Source organism: Ursus arctos, unplaced genomic scaffold (genome assembly GCF_023065955.2).
Source record: "Ursus arctos isolate Adak ecotype North America unplaced genomic scaffold, UrsArc2.0 scaffold_13, whole genome shotgun sequence".
NCBI lineage: Eukaryota > Metazoa > Chordata > Mammalia > Carnivora > Ursidae > Ursus > Ursus arctos.
In genome coordinates, this window is record NW_026622797.1 from 15,550,075 (window position 1) to 15,566,342 (window position 16,268).

Below are 16,268 nucleotides of genomic sequence, written 5' to 3' on the forward strand. Positions count from 1 at the left end.
ATGGCTTCAGTTCATCTGTATTTCTTTCTTTCTTTTTTTTTTTTTTTTAAGATTTTATTTATTTGTCAGAGAGAGAGAAAGGAAGTGAGCACAAACAGGGGGAGCAGCAGGCAGAAGGAGAAGCAGACTCCCCGATGCACAAGGGGCCCAAGGCAGGGCTCGATCCCAGGTCCCTGAGATCATGACCTGAGCTGAAGGCAGATGCTTAACTGACTGAGCCTCCCAGGGGGTCCCACATCTCTATTACTTCCTACAACTGATTTCTGTGTTTGTGTCCCATACTTTACCTTACATCTGTATTTACCAAACGACCTTCCACAGAACAACATAATTAATAGATTAAAAAGCCACAAGGACAGGCGGGGGCTGTGGGGAGACCTTCCAGCTTCAGTACGTTTGAGAAAGTCTGCCTGTAGCAGTGCCTCGTTGAAGACAGACAATTCAGAGCAGCCTGGTAAGGGCTCTGCAGAAAAAGGAACTCATAAGCGTTGCTTAAATCCCAAACTTACTTGACCAGGAAGCCTCCCACCCCCCTCCTAGTTTTTGACAGGAACCTATTCCCATAATTCTACAAAGTCGAGGTCATTCTGTCCTGAGAATCCCCTAATGCTCAATGCCAGGAATAGGAACTAGTTCTTCATTCCAAAGGTCATCCTTTCATGAGAAAACAAATCCTTTTTTTTTAAACTAATATCTTTTTTTTTTTTCTCTCAACAATGGTTGGGGACCCTTTCATACCTTTCACCATCTCTAATCAAAGATCTACAATGAAGTAGTCCTCCTCCTCCACCCTCCCTTCACCCCTCAAAGGATGTCTGATCTCTACACCAGTGTAAGCTATGAAAACTTCTGGAGATACTTTTTAAAAATAATTTTAAATTTTTGATTGTGGTAAAATACATGTAACATACAATTTGCCCTCTTGGCCATTTTTAAGTGTACGGTTTGGTTAGTCTCAAGAATCCTTTAATAGAAGATATTCTTTTAATGGGGGGGAGATGTCCACTCTGTGGGCAGAGTCAAATTGGTACAGCTTTCTGAGTGCTGTAATTTTGTGCTATATTTAGTTATAACACCTTTAATCTTCGATTATACATTAAAAAATCATTTTCATGACACTGATTCAGGGGATTCTGCAATGGCAGAAACGGAAGGAAAGCATCTCAATGACTTTTTAAAGATCCCCATACCGCACTGAGCCCCAGTCGTCTAGCACTGGGCCCAGAGTTGCGCTGGGTGGTCATGTTATTAGCAGTGTCTAGCTCAAGACAGCAAGCTCGCTATCCACGATGTGAAATCATTTATACTGCAGCCGCTGATGAGCCTTCTATCAGCTGCCTTCCGACAAATCTGTGAGCCCCGAGTAAGACACCCGGCCCTGGGAACACAGTGGCAAGGACACAGGCCGGACACGGAAGGGCTATGCAGAGCCGATCTGTCCCCGAGTGTGCCTACATTGTACTGTTCGTAAGTCCTAGGGGTAATAAGCCCCGATATTTCAACCCACAAAGCCTTCAGCTTCAAGACTAGACACTTTTGGGGTACCACAGAAGCAGCTGCTGACCTGGGCTCCATGTGTGTACCTCCCGCAATGGCTCCCATAAGGGCAGGGTGAGTGCCCTGATGGGGATGCCGGCCAGGGGAGATGCTCGCCCACCAGGGAAGAGCACGGCCAGACTGCTGGTCCCGAAGGCACCCTCACAGCAGTGCTTGGTAATGGCAAAGCTGGCAGGCAAGATCTCCACCAAAAACCATCCCACTATCCTGTGCCCCCACTTGACAGTGTAAGGGGCTTGGAAACTGTTTGCAAGAACAGTAACGATCAGGACACTGGAGCCCCCCAGTGCCTTGGCGCGTGCCTTGGGACATTCACTTGGCATCTTTCTGCTTTTTGGGCAGCTCTATACTGTGCACTCGTCACAGCAGCTCTGCCCCAACACACTTCTGTCAGAGGGCAGGTGAAACCCTGGGCAAGAAGGCGCAGAGAATAAAATGCAGAGGCAAGTTTACTCTGAAAAAAGTTACGTACATCTGGGTGTGTGATATGCATATATTGGGGGGGTTGACTTTAAAATGTAGTCTTGAAGCTGAATCTCTCTTTCTCACACACACGCACACATGTCACATCAACAGAAAAATCATGCATTCTAGTTCCCCTGCAGTCAACAAACCATGTGAAATAGACCGACACTCCTCTGATTTTTCGGTAAACCAGTTCCACCTAACCAAGTACTATTAATAAAAGTCAGTTGATTTCTTCTGTTTATAATCCTAGACTTACGTTTTCAATAGCTGGGGAGAGGGGCACCGTTCTCTAGAATTCTCTTGCTTGCTTAGCTTAATGTGACTAAGTGGTGTCCAATGGCATATACTAGCTTGTTAATCTAGAGAGGACAGCTCTTACCTCCAGTTAGTGGGTAACGGTCTGGTAGATCACAATTTTATATTAACGTGCTAGGTACACTTTTGTGTATATGCCCAGACACTTGCTAGTCTGAGGAGTGGAGGGTTAGCAGCTCACGTATACACCCAAAGCAATTTCAGAACACTTCTGAGGTACAACGAGGCTTTTCTAAAGGAGGACATTAGCTCATTCATTCTTTGAGCAAATATTTGAGCTTCTCTCATACGTCTGGCTTTTTCTCGAGTATATAGCAACAAGCAAAACAGACAAAGATCCTAGCTCTCGGGAAGCTTATCTTTGAGTGAGTACCTATTTTGAAAAAAGTTCTTCAGACAGGCAACACACTTACTTTAAACCAACAAGTGACTTTCAGAAGATACTCTGGACACAATTTATATAGTCAGTACAGCTGAAGACTAACACAAATATTTTCTTCAAAACCAGATCATGGCTTCAGACACAAACAAAACCAGATCAGTCATGGTAATTGAAAATGTTGTATACTCAGTAATAGAGATCAGCAACTAGGGAAGAACTAAAATTCTAGACCCCACGGCAGCAAGGAGGCGGGGTGAGCCACTGTTCTCATAAGCACACGCCCCCTGGGCAAAAACACTCGTCTGAAATGGACCAAAGAATCTTGAGTCAAGTCTTGCTTTCCCTTCCCTTACTTTTCCTTATCATATTACAAAGCAAACAGAATATCAATGGAACTCTCGAGGGAAAAATTATTTATTTTAACCTAGAAAAACAGTGCAAATAATCACAGCTACTCAACCTACCAACATGCCACTTCTTTCTTTGTAGCTAGAATGGTGTCTCTCTCTGATAAGCAGACAAGGCTATGGACTCATTCAGAGAGAAGACAATCATTTCTAAAAATTAATAATTACTGCTCTTCCAAAAAAGAAAAAAAAAGCATTCAAATGACTGAATCTCACATATGTAGAGAGTGCGTGGCTGTGACTCAGACTTTTGTGGGCACTCTGAGCCCTTCCTCCATCAAAAAAAAGACCAAAAATTGTATTTTCTGACTGCATTGTTATAAAGAAAAACACCATCCAGCCTGAGCTTCATTACCATATAGCCACTATCATATTCACTTACCCCCTGCTTTTAAAGGAAATTAAAATTAAACATTTTCATGAGCCTTTAAAAATATCATGGGTCCTGGGCACTGTTCCCAATGAGTGAGTCAGCTCTGGACCACAGGCTCTTGATTTTTTTTTAAAAAAATAGGTTCCAACCCCAGCATGGAGCCCAATGCAGGGCTTGAACTCACACCCCTGAGATCAGAAGTCAAGAGTCGGATGATTAACCTAATGAGCTACCCAGGTACCTGTAGGTTCTTGATTTTTAAGCTACTCAGCATTCTATCGTAAGTTAGGCAAAAGAACTTCTGGAACTTTATTGCCAGCAATGAAGATCTGCACCAAGAAAACCACTGTTTTTACCAGTTAACAAAACACTGATGAATTCTGAACTCTGACACAGCAAAGTCATCTTTACTCCATTAAAATACCATTTGTCCTTGTAATAACTTTGAGTACTTCAAGAACAATAATGCAGTGTATCAAATATTTATGATTCCAATAAAGCATTAATATTTTGCTAGTTAAAGGCAACAAAACTCCAACCCACTGCTGCACTTTTGCTTTGAATTTTCTTTTTGTTTGTTTGTCTATTTGGTTAGAAAAAGAAGGCCTGGTATAAAATTTAAAGTATAAACTTATGAGTAAAAAATGATAATGCTATGCTTAGCAGACTGAGTTTCTTGACCTATTCCTATGGTTCTAGTAAGCATTTGATACATCATCGAGCAACAGTAGCTCAACATTCCGCATCTTGACCAATAGCTTATCATGTGGTCAGAGAATGATCAAGTACTTAGGAAAGAAGCAAAGTAAAACAATTGCCTCGACCTAAAAAAAAAAAAAAAAAAGGCATGTCCCTTCCTTCCTTTGCCTTTTATCACTCACTGTGGCTTTTCAAATACCACCACCACAAAATTAGATTGAGACTTTAAATCTTGAAGAAAAACTAGAAGTTAAAAGGACAAGAACTTTCCCCGCTGATCAAAAGTATTTAAAATATTACCTAAAGACCAACTCATGAATAGCTGAAGGCCACTGGGAATAAATGACTCCAAATTGGGTCACACTGTGGCTTACTCTTCCTGACTTTATTTATTTATTTATATATATATATATATATATATATATATATATATATATATATATATATACTTGAAGTATACGTTTTCTTTTATATTTCATCCTGTGGTTACCATATTTGCTATTCTGGCTCGCAAAATAGTTAAAAGTAAGAAAAATTTTGCCCTCACTCCACAAAAATACCTAACAAGCCTAAATTATGAATATATTAATCTTTTAACATGTTTCATATTCAAGTGACAAAAAAAGAAAATAGCTCACTTTTATAGTTGAAGCCTTTCCAGTGTCTGCACTCAAGACTCCCAAGGTCCGTCTTCACCTGCAGTAGAAACACAAAAATTAACTTGTTTCTTATTACTTTTCCGGAATATTTCAGTGGAACATGGATAACATATCAGGGCTAATTCTAAGTGGCAAAAGGAACACTGGCTGCAAAAAGGTCAGCATTTTCTGAGGAAAATGCCACATCTATGCTACTGGTCTGTAATAGACCCATAACAATAATCATAACAATTTAATTAAAAAACAAAAACTTACAGGATGTGGTACTAGGAAAGTTACTGATTTTCCCTTTCCCTCAAAATCCACACAAAGTTCAAAAAAAGATGTGAACTTCCGATAGCACTAAAAACTAAGACCAATGACTGTGGGGTGTTGAGATGGCTCAGTCAGTTGAGTGTCCAACTCTTGATTCTGGCTTGGGTCATGGTCTCAGGGTCATGGGATTGAGCCCTGCTTCGGGCTCAGCAATAAGCATGGAGCCTGCTTGGGATTCTCTCTCTCTCCCTTTGCCCCTCCCCCTGTGCTTGTGCTCTCTTGCTCTCTCTCTCTCTCTCAAAAACAAAAAACAAAACAAAACAAAACAAAAAAACTAAGTTCAATGACCTCCCGGAAGCCAGGAAGAATTTCTCCTTCCTGGAGGGGCAATGAAAGCAGGAGGAGAGTGGGTGCTTCTACTCAGTCTCAACCACACTATCCCTCTCCCTGAAGCCCAAGTCGTCCATTGGATGAACAACTTTCTAAGGTCATGGCCACTCTATCCCTGATTCTTCTGCATGGTATATCCCATAATTCCGCCCCTTTCTATCTTTGCAAAGTAGTTGGGGTGGGGGTGGAAGTCCACAGGGGTGACTACATCTGATAAAATTTGAGGTGGCTTTTTTTCTGGTCACTCTTTTTATTTTTTATTTTTAATTTTTTTACTAATAATATTTTTTAAATTATTATATTATGTTAGTCACCATACAGTACATCCCTAGTTTTTGATGTAAAGTTCCATGATTCATTACTTGCACATAACACCCAGTGCACCATGCAATACTTGCCCTCCTTAATACCCTGGTCACTCTTTTTAAAAAGAAGGAGCCACAGATATTTCCATGTTTGTAGAGTTTTAAAGGAAACACCAAATGTGCTTAGAAATGTATCAGCTGCATATCATCAAGATAAAAACTTAAAAATATTCCAGTTGATTGAGGGATGAATCAAAATAAAAAGTTAGGAGAAAAAGTAGTCACATAGTAGCACTGGTGGAAAGTGTTACAAGCAGGTAAACAAGGAGTGAGGTATGCTAATTATTCTAAGAAGAGTCCAAATAGAGTGAAAACTTTATAAAAAGTTTTGAAAAATTATTTTAAAAAAACTTTACTATAATAATTAGCTCCATCTAAGTCTGAAGTCTTAGATCATGTTATAAAAAGTGGAGAAATGAGTAGGGGTAGATAGTGAAAGTGAGCTAATTATATTTTGTATATGAGGGATAAAAAATGTATTTTACTGTGGCACTAGTAACTGTTGTTTTGTTTTAAATTGGAGAGAATAAAGAAGTGAAATACGTATCTAAGCTTAGTTAAGTTTGAAAACATGATAAATATAGGAAAGGCAGAAATAAAAATAAAAGCAGGAATTTGTGATGTAGATATTTAAAAAGCAGTCACTGAGGCATTACAGAATGAAATACCCCACAGACAGCTTTCAGGCAAATCGAGTCTTAAAATCCAACATGAAAATAGAATTACTAAAGGAATATACCTCAAATATGGAAGAGATTAAAAACTGAGTGTTATGTAAAAATATCCTTGTGACTACCTTAACATCTCAATAGAAACAGTTTCTCAGATGGTATTTAATTATTACAACTGAACCGGAACTATAAAAGCTACAGAACTAATAAATAGGGATTAGTGCAAGGATTAAATGATTCCCAAACTACATAAAAAGCTCTAGGATATAGAACAGATGAGGCTCCCCAGTTTGTTTGAAGAAACTAGTACAAGCCTGATAAGCAAACCTGACAAGACACAAAGAGAGAAGAGGCTTGTTTAGCTTAGATAAATAAGGCAGAAGAATACGAAATAAGGTGCTCAGAAAACTCAATTTCTAGTATATTAAAATCATGACACAATGATATAAATTGGGCTTATTCTGGAAATGTTATATAATTAGCTCTCTTGTGTTCTTTCAGTGGGTCACAAGAGATCAACACATATTCCTATGTTCAAAGATGCTAAAACAACAGGATTAAGCTCAGCACCTCTATCTGATAACCTCTCGGTAACCTAGAAATTGAAAGATCACTGACCGTGATTTTTGAAAAGATCTAAAAACAACAGCAGTGCTGGGTGGCAGCAGGTGAAGTGTCCGACTCTTGGTTTTGGCTCGGGTCATGATCTCATGGTTGTGGGACTGAGCCTGGAGTTGGGCTCTGCGCTCAGCATGGAGTCTGCTTGAGGTTCTCTCTCCCTCTCCCTCTGCCCCTCCCCCCTCGCATGCTCACTTTCTCTCTGAAATAAATAAATCTTTTTAAAAAATCCCAACACAGCAAACAACATTTTTATTAAAAAGTCGATCATAAAATATGCTCACAGTGCGATATTAAAGGAAGTGACTAGGTCAAATGACCCCCATCAGCAGGTGACAAGGTTGAATACTCAGAAAAGTCAAGAGAAAGATCTAAAAGAAGCCCAGCAGAAATAGAGAAGATACCATAAGATTATTTGAAGCACAGTACATAAAAAGCAATGGTTTTTGTTGTTGTTGTTGTTCATTTGCAGCAATGACCAGTCGCAAATAAATGAAAATGGAGACAGTCTGAAAATAGATCAGAGTCAGAAACATGATGCTTACAGTAAAGAATCTACATAGAGCACATTTAAGGAAATCTTTAGGACAATGGTTTCCTCATGAGAAATGATGAAAAGCACAAATATGCTTTTTTAGAAAAGGAAAAAAAAGCAGTACTTAGACAGGAAATTCAATATGAGGTAAACCAATGTATTTATAGTTTTAGTCTGAGATGGTAAACTGCTCGTATAAGAATATGAGAACAGCAAGGGACTTTTACAATCAGAGATGCTTATTTATAGGTGAATACTTGCGGACCTCAGAGGCTATTCTATAAATTCAAGATGGGATTTCTAGAAAAAAACACATTATGAATATTTGATTATCCGGCCTTAAGTGCAAAACCCACTCAGGGCATTAGAAACAGATAGAATTTGATATTTTAAAAAAAACCCTAAAACACATCGTTGCACTTTTAAAGGTTGGGGAAGGGTTATAAATAGCCACTGATGTTATATTTGTGAAAAGAAAATGCTGATTGCACATCACTGAATCGTGCTAAACAGGTCACGTTTTATTGCTTTTGGCCAAAGAACAATGCTAAACTTCTGGAACACACCAAGGTGGTGTTTAAAATAAGTTATATAGGCAAAATACAAGTAATGTGAGTTTAAGAATAAAAATAAATAAAATGTCAGGATTGGTCTTATGAAAAGGAGGCACAAGTCCAAAATATGTCACCATGTCCTTTTAGCTATAGTGTCTAAAATAAGTTTACCTTTAATGTTAAACAGCGCGAGGAGACTAAAGCTGAATGCCCTGACAACAACTACATGATCAATTCTAGTTAATCAGAATGAATGTGAACAAAAATTATACACAAAAGGGACCAACTTCGCTCTTTATATGGAGGACACAATAAAAGGCCTGTTAGCTTTGCAGAACCGTGATACCCAGTGACTAGCAAAAGCAGCTTTTAATGGTCTGAGTAGGCGTGGCTTAAACAAGGCACAATTTAAAGTCATATCTGATAAAACACTTGTACTCATGATAATAACTTTGCGAGACCCAAAGCATAAACATTTCCCCTAAAATGTCAACTATCTGAAATACAGGAGCCCCAGAGATCTGTACATAAGCACATTTCTTATCTTTATTTCTTCAGTGAAATACATGAACTTCACAGAAGAAACAAAGTAAGGGTGGAGATACACTAAGGGGCTACCAGAAATCATAAGACTTTAGACCAGTGTAGACCATAATGTAGTTAATAATAATTATGCCAACAAAGGGCAAATCTTCCAAAGTTCCTCCCGTAAGTATCCAGAAAGTATTCTTTTTTTTTTTACCCCCTCCCTCTCCCTAGAAAGTAGTCTTTAAATCGGTAACACAAATGGTCAAATGGACAAAAACAAAGTATTTCTGAGGCGATACACAATTAGAACACGTAAATCCAAAGGGAATCTTTGCATTTGGACTAGAGTTCTGCTTCTGCCCCAGACCTACCTCCCTGGAGTACCACTCCACATCTGCCCATTCTGGTTTGAGAAGGCGAGGTAACTTCTGACTCTAGGTCCATGCAACACAAAACCCTCTTCTTACTTCTACCTGCCCTGCCTTGAGCCACCTCCTATCCTTCATAGACCATAAGCCAGTAACAACAGCTAGTGCAATTCAAACCTTCTTATACTGGTTGCTGAAAGTGGGTGGAGTGATATCATCTGCTGGTTTCAGAAGCCCAACATCTATCTACCCTCCTTGTAGCAACCACAGTCACGTTTTCCTCTCCTCCACCCTCCTCCCAGCTCCTGCGCTCTGAATGACATTAATTAGGTGAAGCTGTTCATCATGTCTCATCCCCCTGATTACTGTGATTGGTTCATGAATAGAACATGGCCCAAGTAGACCAACCAGGGTCAATGAGACCTAATCCGGGGTATTTTATTAAATATACCAGCAAAACAGACTTTTTACTGTCCTTACCAGCCACAAACGAGAGGGGATTTAGAGGCCAGAGATACTGCAGCCATCCAGGCTTTCTCCCATTCAATGTTAGGTTGTGAGATTCCTCCATGTTACTTTGCTAACTATGCTGTGCAATTGTTTGCACTGACAGACAGTATTTCCTTGCATTTCATTGGCTATTTTGTGGCGTATTTATATTCTCTACTGTTGGAACTTCACACTATTTCCATTTTTTCCTTCCTATTATACGTAAAGTTGGATTGGTCCTTGATTTCATATTTCTACCTTGTATTTATCTGAATTGGAACTGCTGGGATATTTATCATACACACGAACATTACTGGGTAATGCCAAATTTTTTTCCCAGAGTAATTGTACCAATTTACACTCTGCCCACAGTATATGAGCGTTCACTTTGTTCCATATTATGGCCGACATCTGATACTATATTTTAATTATAGCTATTCTGGGTAGGAAATGATATTTTTGTGGTTTAAAATTGTATTTTCCCAATTACTAATGCCGCTAAACATATTTTCATATGTATGTTGGCCATTCATGTTCCCTTCACTGTGAAAAACTTGTTCATACATTTTGCCCATTTTACTATAGGATTATTTTTTTCTAATGAATTTATTGGAGCTTTTTATATATTCCCCAATATATAAACCCATTTGGATCATGGTTTATCTTCAGTCTCTTGCTTGACAAACAGAAGTTCTTAAATATGATGATCCAATATGTATCTCTTTACGGTGTAATGATTTTTGTGTCTTTTTTTGCTACCCCAAGCATATGAAGGTATTCTATCATATTTTCAACAAAACGTTAAAATGATGTATTTCACATTTAAGTCCTTGATCCATTTGAAATTACTACGCATGCTGTGAGGCAGGGACCTATTTCCATTTGTTTCCGTAAGGATAACCTATTACCCCAGTATCATTTATTAATTTATTCTTTCCATTAATTTCAAGTTCAGCTCTGTCACATATCAGGTTTCTATATAAACAAGGGCCCATTTCAGAACTACTGTTTTACTGGTCTAATTGTTTACCTCTATTGCTAAAATCACAATGTCTAAAATACTATGGCTTTATAACAATATAAATAACATCTCTAAATCCTACCTGTTTTTTTCTTCAGGATTCTTTTTGGCTATTTCTGGATCTTTGTCCTATATAAATTTTAGAATCAACCTAAGTTCCACCAAAAACTTGTCAGATTTTGATTGGGATTGTGCTTGACCTATATTGGGGAGAACGGACATCTTTTTTTTTTTTTTTTTTAAGATTTTATTTATTTATTGGACAGAGAGAGAGACAGCCAGCAAGAGAGGGAATACAGGCAGGGGGAGTGAGAGAGGAAGAAGCAGGCTCCCAGCGGAGGAGCCTGATGTGGGGCTAGATCCCAGGACCCTGGGATCATGCCCTGAGCCGAAGGCAGATGCTTAATGACTGAGCCACCCAGGCGCCCCAGAATTGACATCTTTTACCCATCCATGAATTTTTCATTCATGTAGGTAATTATTTAAATATCTCAGACTTGGTTTTTATTCCTGTATTCAACAAGTATTTAGGATCTATTATATACAAACATACATTTCTATTCTCAAAGAAACCTCCAAAGACAGGCATTCTATAGCTTTCCTTGCAAGCTCAAGTCAATTTTTATTTCTAATTTGACATGTCTAATTGGTCATTTCTTTCTTTGAAAAAAATACAGTGGGTCTCAACCACTTAAAAAAACCCAAACCCTAGAATTTGGAAGTGGAAACTATGGAAAAGGGGTACAAATTAGCTATTACAATAGCTAAAATTTGTTGGTTCCCTTACCAGTCAATATGCCACCCTTACCTACAATTTGATTAAATTATGTAGAAAGTACCTGACATTTGCCAGGTGCAGAGTTACAAAGTGAGTAAAGGACAGTGTCTCCAAGAAAATCTTCTCCTATCGCAAAATAGATGTGTTCTTGGAAAAACTATACACATCAAGGAATTTGAATAAGTTGAATATTTTCAGTGGCATTTTAACAGATACATCAGGTAAAATTTGTCAAAATGAAGGTTCTACTCACTCAACCCTGATGTTATATATCACGTTTGCATGTCTTATCAGGCACTGCATGCCGCATATAAATAAAATTTAGAAGTGAGTTGAACTTTCAAGACAAGTTCAGTTTTTAGTCTGTATCAATTCCTGGGGTCCACAGGATCACACACCAATATTGGGTTGGACTGATTAAAGTTCCTTATACATCATTAAGATATGGTAGGCTGATACTGGATACTTTCCAACTCTGAGCTATATTTCATGGTAAGTTGGCTGTGAATTTTTTAAAAAAGAAACCAAAAGCAGATAGACAACAACTGTGCATACCAGATTTTGATGGCCCAGACCTTAGATTTTGCCACTTTTTGTTTTTGTTTTGCTTTGTTTTGGAAGAGACCAACAGTTGGCATAATTACTTACCAAAGGATTGTTAATTCTAATAGTCAGAAATTAGGAGTTCCAGCAGGTGACCCCTTCCTCATATTTTCCCCTATGTTCCTCTCTTTTTTTCATTCTTACAGCAAAGTGGACCTCTTAATAAGGAAAGCTGCCCAAATAGAATGGGGAATTTCACCATCATTTTGTTTTATTTTTCAGTGTTGGAGGTGACACTGGGCAAAAATGTGAAGTACTGAATGATTCTTGAGTGAAGGACCTTCATTCAAGTGTGGTGAAAGGCACTAGGGTTACAAAGAGAGATACTGAGACTTTGCCCAAGACAGCAGGCATCCGAGGGATGCACATCAGTGAACAGATTGGATAGTAGCTATATCATAAGTGTTACTGTCCAGCTATCAACACATTCCTAACTTACTTCCCTATCACCCCAGCAAGCCACGCTACTCCTGAAGTACCCGGAAGGCATCCAACAGCTGAGTACCAACCGGGTACCAGGCACAGGTGCTGACGATCCAACAGGGACAGGGATAGATTTGGTCCTTACCCTCGCAGACCTTCCAGTCAATGGGATGGGGTGGGGGGATGGGGTCACAGATTTAGCTAACATCAAAGCCCAGAGGCAGCTGCAGTTACACAGTGTGCTCTTGAAAGCATAAAATACAGTTTTTTAAAAAAGATTTTATTTATTTATTTGACAGAGACAGAGAGCACAAGCAGGTGGAGTGGCAGAGGGAGAAGGAGAAGCAGGCTCCCCACCGAGCAGAGAGCCTGACGCCGGACTCAATCCCAGGATCCTGGGATCATGACCCTGGCCGAAGGCAGACGCCCAACAGACTGAGCCACCCAGGTGTCCAAGGTAATACAATTTTAATTAAAACTTGGGGCTTGGTAACACATCAGTGGAGGAATACTATAGGTAAGGCAAAAGTTTCCAAAGATCTTCAAGTCCAGACGTAAATAAGAAGCAGGGAGGTGACTAGGAAAGTTGTAAGATTTGGCCGATTCTGTGTTTAATAAAATGGAGGAAGTCATGGAAATGGATGAACATTTCTTTTTTTTTTTTTTTAAGATTTTTTTATTTATTTATGTGACAGAGACAGCCAGCGAGAGAGGGAACACAAGCAGGGGGAGCGGGAGAGGAAGAAGCAGACTCCCAGCGGAGGAGCCCGATGTGGGACTCGATCCCATAACACCGGGATCACGCCCTGAGCCGAAGGCAGACGCTTAACGACTGCGCTACCCAGGCGCCCCTGGATGAACATTTCTAAGCAGAAAAATTTTATAAGGAATACCGTCTATAGATAGACTCCATGAGCCTCTCTCAACCTAGAGCAATAACTGGCGCAATTCAGATGTGTTAGCGAGCAGGCAAAATGAACCATGGTAATTAACACAAATTCCGTAAAATGAACAGAATTCGGATACTGTGGTTTCTAACACTGGCATACTTTATAACTGATGTTGATTTTAGTATAAGGAAACAGAAGATACCATGTTTCTTACACCAATTATTTAATAATCTGATATTTTGGGAGTAGCTTTAGAAATCTGAATTTGGGGTTGCCTGCTTATTTAATGGTAGAGTACTGATTTTTTTTTTTTTTAAACCAGGCTTCTGTAAAAACACTTCTTTTATTCAGGCAACATATGGAAAAAACTGTTACATCATTTCAGAATGTTATATTTAGAAAGGTAATTTCCTTTCACCGAAGGTCTTTTTTTTTTTTTTTAACCTTTCCACATCAGTCAAGAAAAACAGGCTTTGATTTCAGTTTTTTAAAAATGAACTACCAAATATATCACAGAGTTTTTATTTAACATCCATCTTGAGGATATTTCAATGAGCTTTCAGGTTCAGGGAGAAAAAAAAAGGAAACATGCATGTGGAGGGCAGACTTCCAATAAAACATTTTACAGTTCCTACCAAACAGTGATTTATTCATCTACTTGTTCCTGGCCAGTACAGCAACTAGGACTTCCTGGAAATCTTTGGTTTTGCAAATGTGGTCTGTTTTTACTTCTAAAAAGAGGGGAAATGCTAAAATTGAATTATGTAGCCCATGAGGAAAATAGACGGGTGATAACCGACATATGCATAGAGACCTTGTCATTTTAAATCTGTACTTGAGAAAACTATTTGTCTTTTTATTAAATACGCCATTAGCATACGTAGCATGTGCTTAGACAGTTATTTTGCTGATTTAAAAAGATTCAAACTTAATAGGAATGCTATTTCAAAAACAAAAACACTTCAGGGAGTCTGCACTTAACCCCATGAGCAGATAAATATTTCTTTGGCCTCTCTTAGATGCATTCTTAGCCCAGACGCTTGGGTATATACAAGGCGCTCTAGCAGTGCAGAGATATACTGGACAGGACACACTGCCACAATTTGCACTATGACACTGAGATACGGTAACTATGAAAACACTGAAATGTAGTATCTACCGCCATAAGGTTAGTTAGAATTGCACTTTCCAATCTAAATGTTCGGCAACTACAGATCCTGGTTTAGCATCCATTTGCCCCACTGGACCACAGAACACCCCGTCTCCTTTGTGTGGAACAGCACACCCAATGCCTACCCCAGGGTAGTTGCTCCCAAGTCATTATTAAACGAATGCCTGAGTAAAATATGTTCACCGAGAGCGCCTGGGTGGCTCAGCTGGTTAAGCATCTGGCTTTGGTTCAGGTCATGATCCCAGGGTCCTGGGATTGAGTCCCACATCGGGCTCTCTACTCAGCGGGGTCTGCTTCTCCCTCCGCCCCTCTCCATCGCTCATGCACCCTCTCTCTCTCTTTCATACACACACAAAAATAAATAAATAAAATCTTTTTTATTAAAAAAAAAAGGCTGAGTAGGTATGGTAAGCAGGGTTTCCAGTGGGAGCATCCAGAGGCTACGTAAATGTTGACAGAACAGACCTTTCACAGAAGAAGGGGTTGAAAATATAGAAATAGGGAAATCTTCGAAAGTCCTCTGAAAAGACAGGAGGAACTGGGACCTAGGGCCGGGAACCCAGTGCTAAATCAGGTTGGGCTACTTTGGCTGTTATGACAAGGGACAGGCACATGGCAGTAACCGGGTTTGATGGCAGGCAGTGGCCGGCATGTTCTTAGGTGATTTCTGATTTTTTTCCTGGGAAGTACAAGCTGAGATCATCTTCTGAATATGATGAGTGAAAATGTGTATTTGGGAAGAGTGAGGAAGACGAGATAAGTCATTTGGAAGAGTGGGGCGTGAGCTGACCATGTCTATCAGTAACATACACTGTGTCATCAGTCACCAGGTGATGGAACCTTAGGTAGGATGCTGGCCTGGGCACGTGCATGGCAGAGAGCAGGTAGGAAGCATAGCATAGGCAGCATCACAGGAAAAGCCTTGGCTTTGGCATCAGGACACTTGGGTCCGTGCCCAAGCTCTGCTAGCAATGAGTTGCTGAATGTGGAGGAATCACTTTGTTTCCTTAGCTCCTAGGTTTCTGCCATTTGTAAAAATGACAGGGTGGCATAAAGATCTCCAAGGTCCCTTCTAGCTCTAAAAGGGCTAAGTTGTTATAAAACAACCAGGAAATGGTCTAATGGCCGCATAATTAACACAGAATAAAAATTTAGAATTTTTACTGTCTTGGCTCACGGCTTCATTACTTTCTGGCATGGATTACACCACGACCTCCCCTCTGCTCTGCCTCTAATCCTACTTTCATCCTTGTCATATATACAACCAACATGATCATGTGACTTTCTGCCTCTCTGCTTCAATCCTTCCAAAGGTCCCCCCAATTGCTGTCTGGGTGAATCCACATTCGTCAGTCCAGCTCAGGAAATCCTGCGTCATTGCTTCTGTCCTCATTTATGACTTCCCTGAAACACAAACTACAAAATGGATAAAGAAAAGAAAAGAAAAGAAAAGAAAAGGAAAGAAAAGAAAAGAAAAGAAAAGAAAAGAAAGAAAAACAGCATTTTCTCTACTAAAGCAAAAATAAAATAAGGGTTCTTCATCCCCTAAACATTCCTATTCACTACTTTAGGGATATGTGTATTGTTATTTGCTATTTTAAGACAGACAGTCCAATTTAGAAACATCGGACTCAGAGATTTGGGCCAAGCACTTCTCAGTAGCAACAGTAAGGATTTGTGGTTTAGTTAAAATATACTAAAGTGAATTCCTTTCACTTTTCAAGGTGAGTACAATATAAGTTAAAGCCT

General features: G+C 39.4%; 1 protein-coding gene across 2 annotated transcripts in view; it reads right to left on the minus strand.

Annotated features, from left to right (window-relative positions):
- The window catches only part of PLEKHG1 (pleckstrin homology and RhoGEF domain containing G1), a 219,003-nt gene that overhangs the window by 158,671 nt on the left and 44,064 nt on the right, over positions 1-16,268 (minus strand). For both annotated transcript variants that reach the window (XM_048225975.2, XM_057310972.1), the window contains one exon: positions 4,840-4,897. The gene's annotated coding sequence lies outside the window, so the exon portion shown is untranslated. Of the gene's footprint in view, positions 1-4,839; positions 4,898-16,268 lie in introns of those variants that run through there.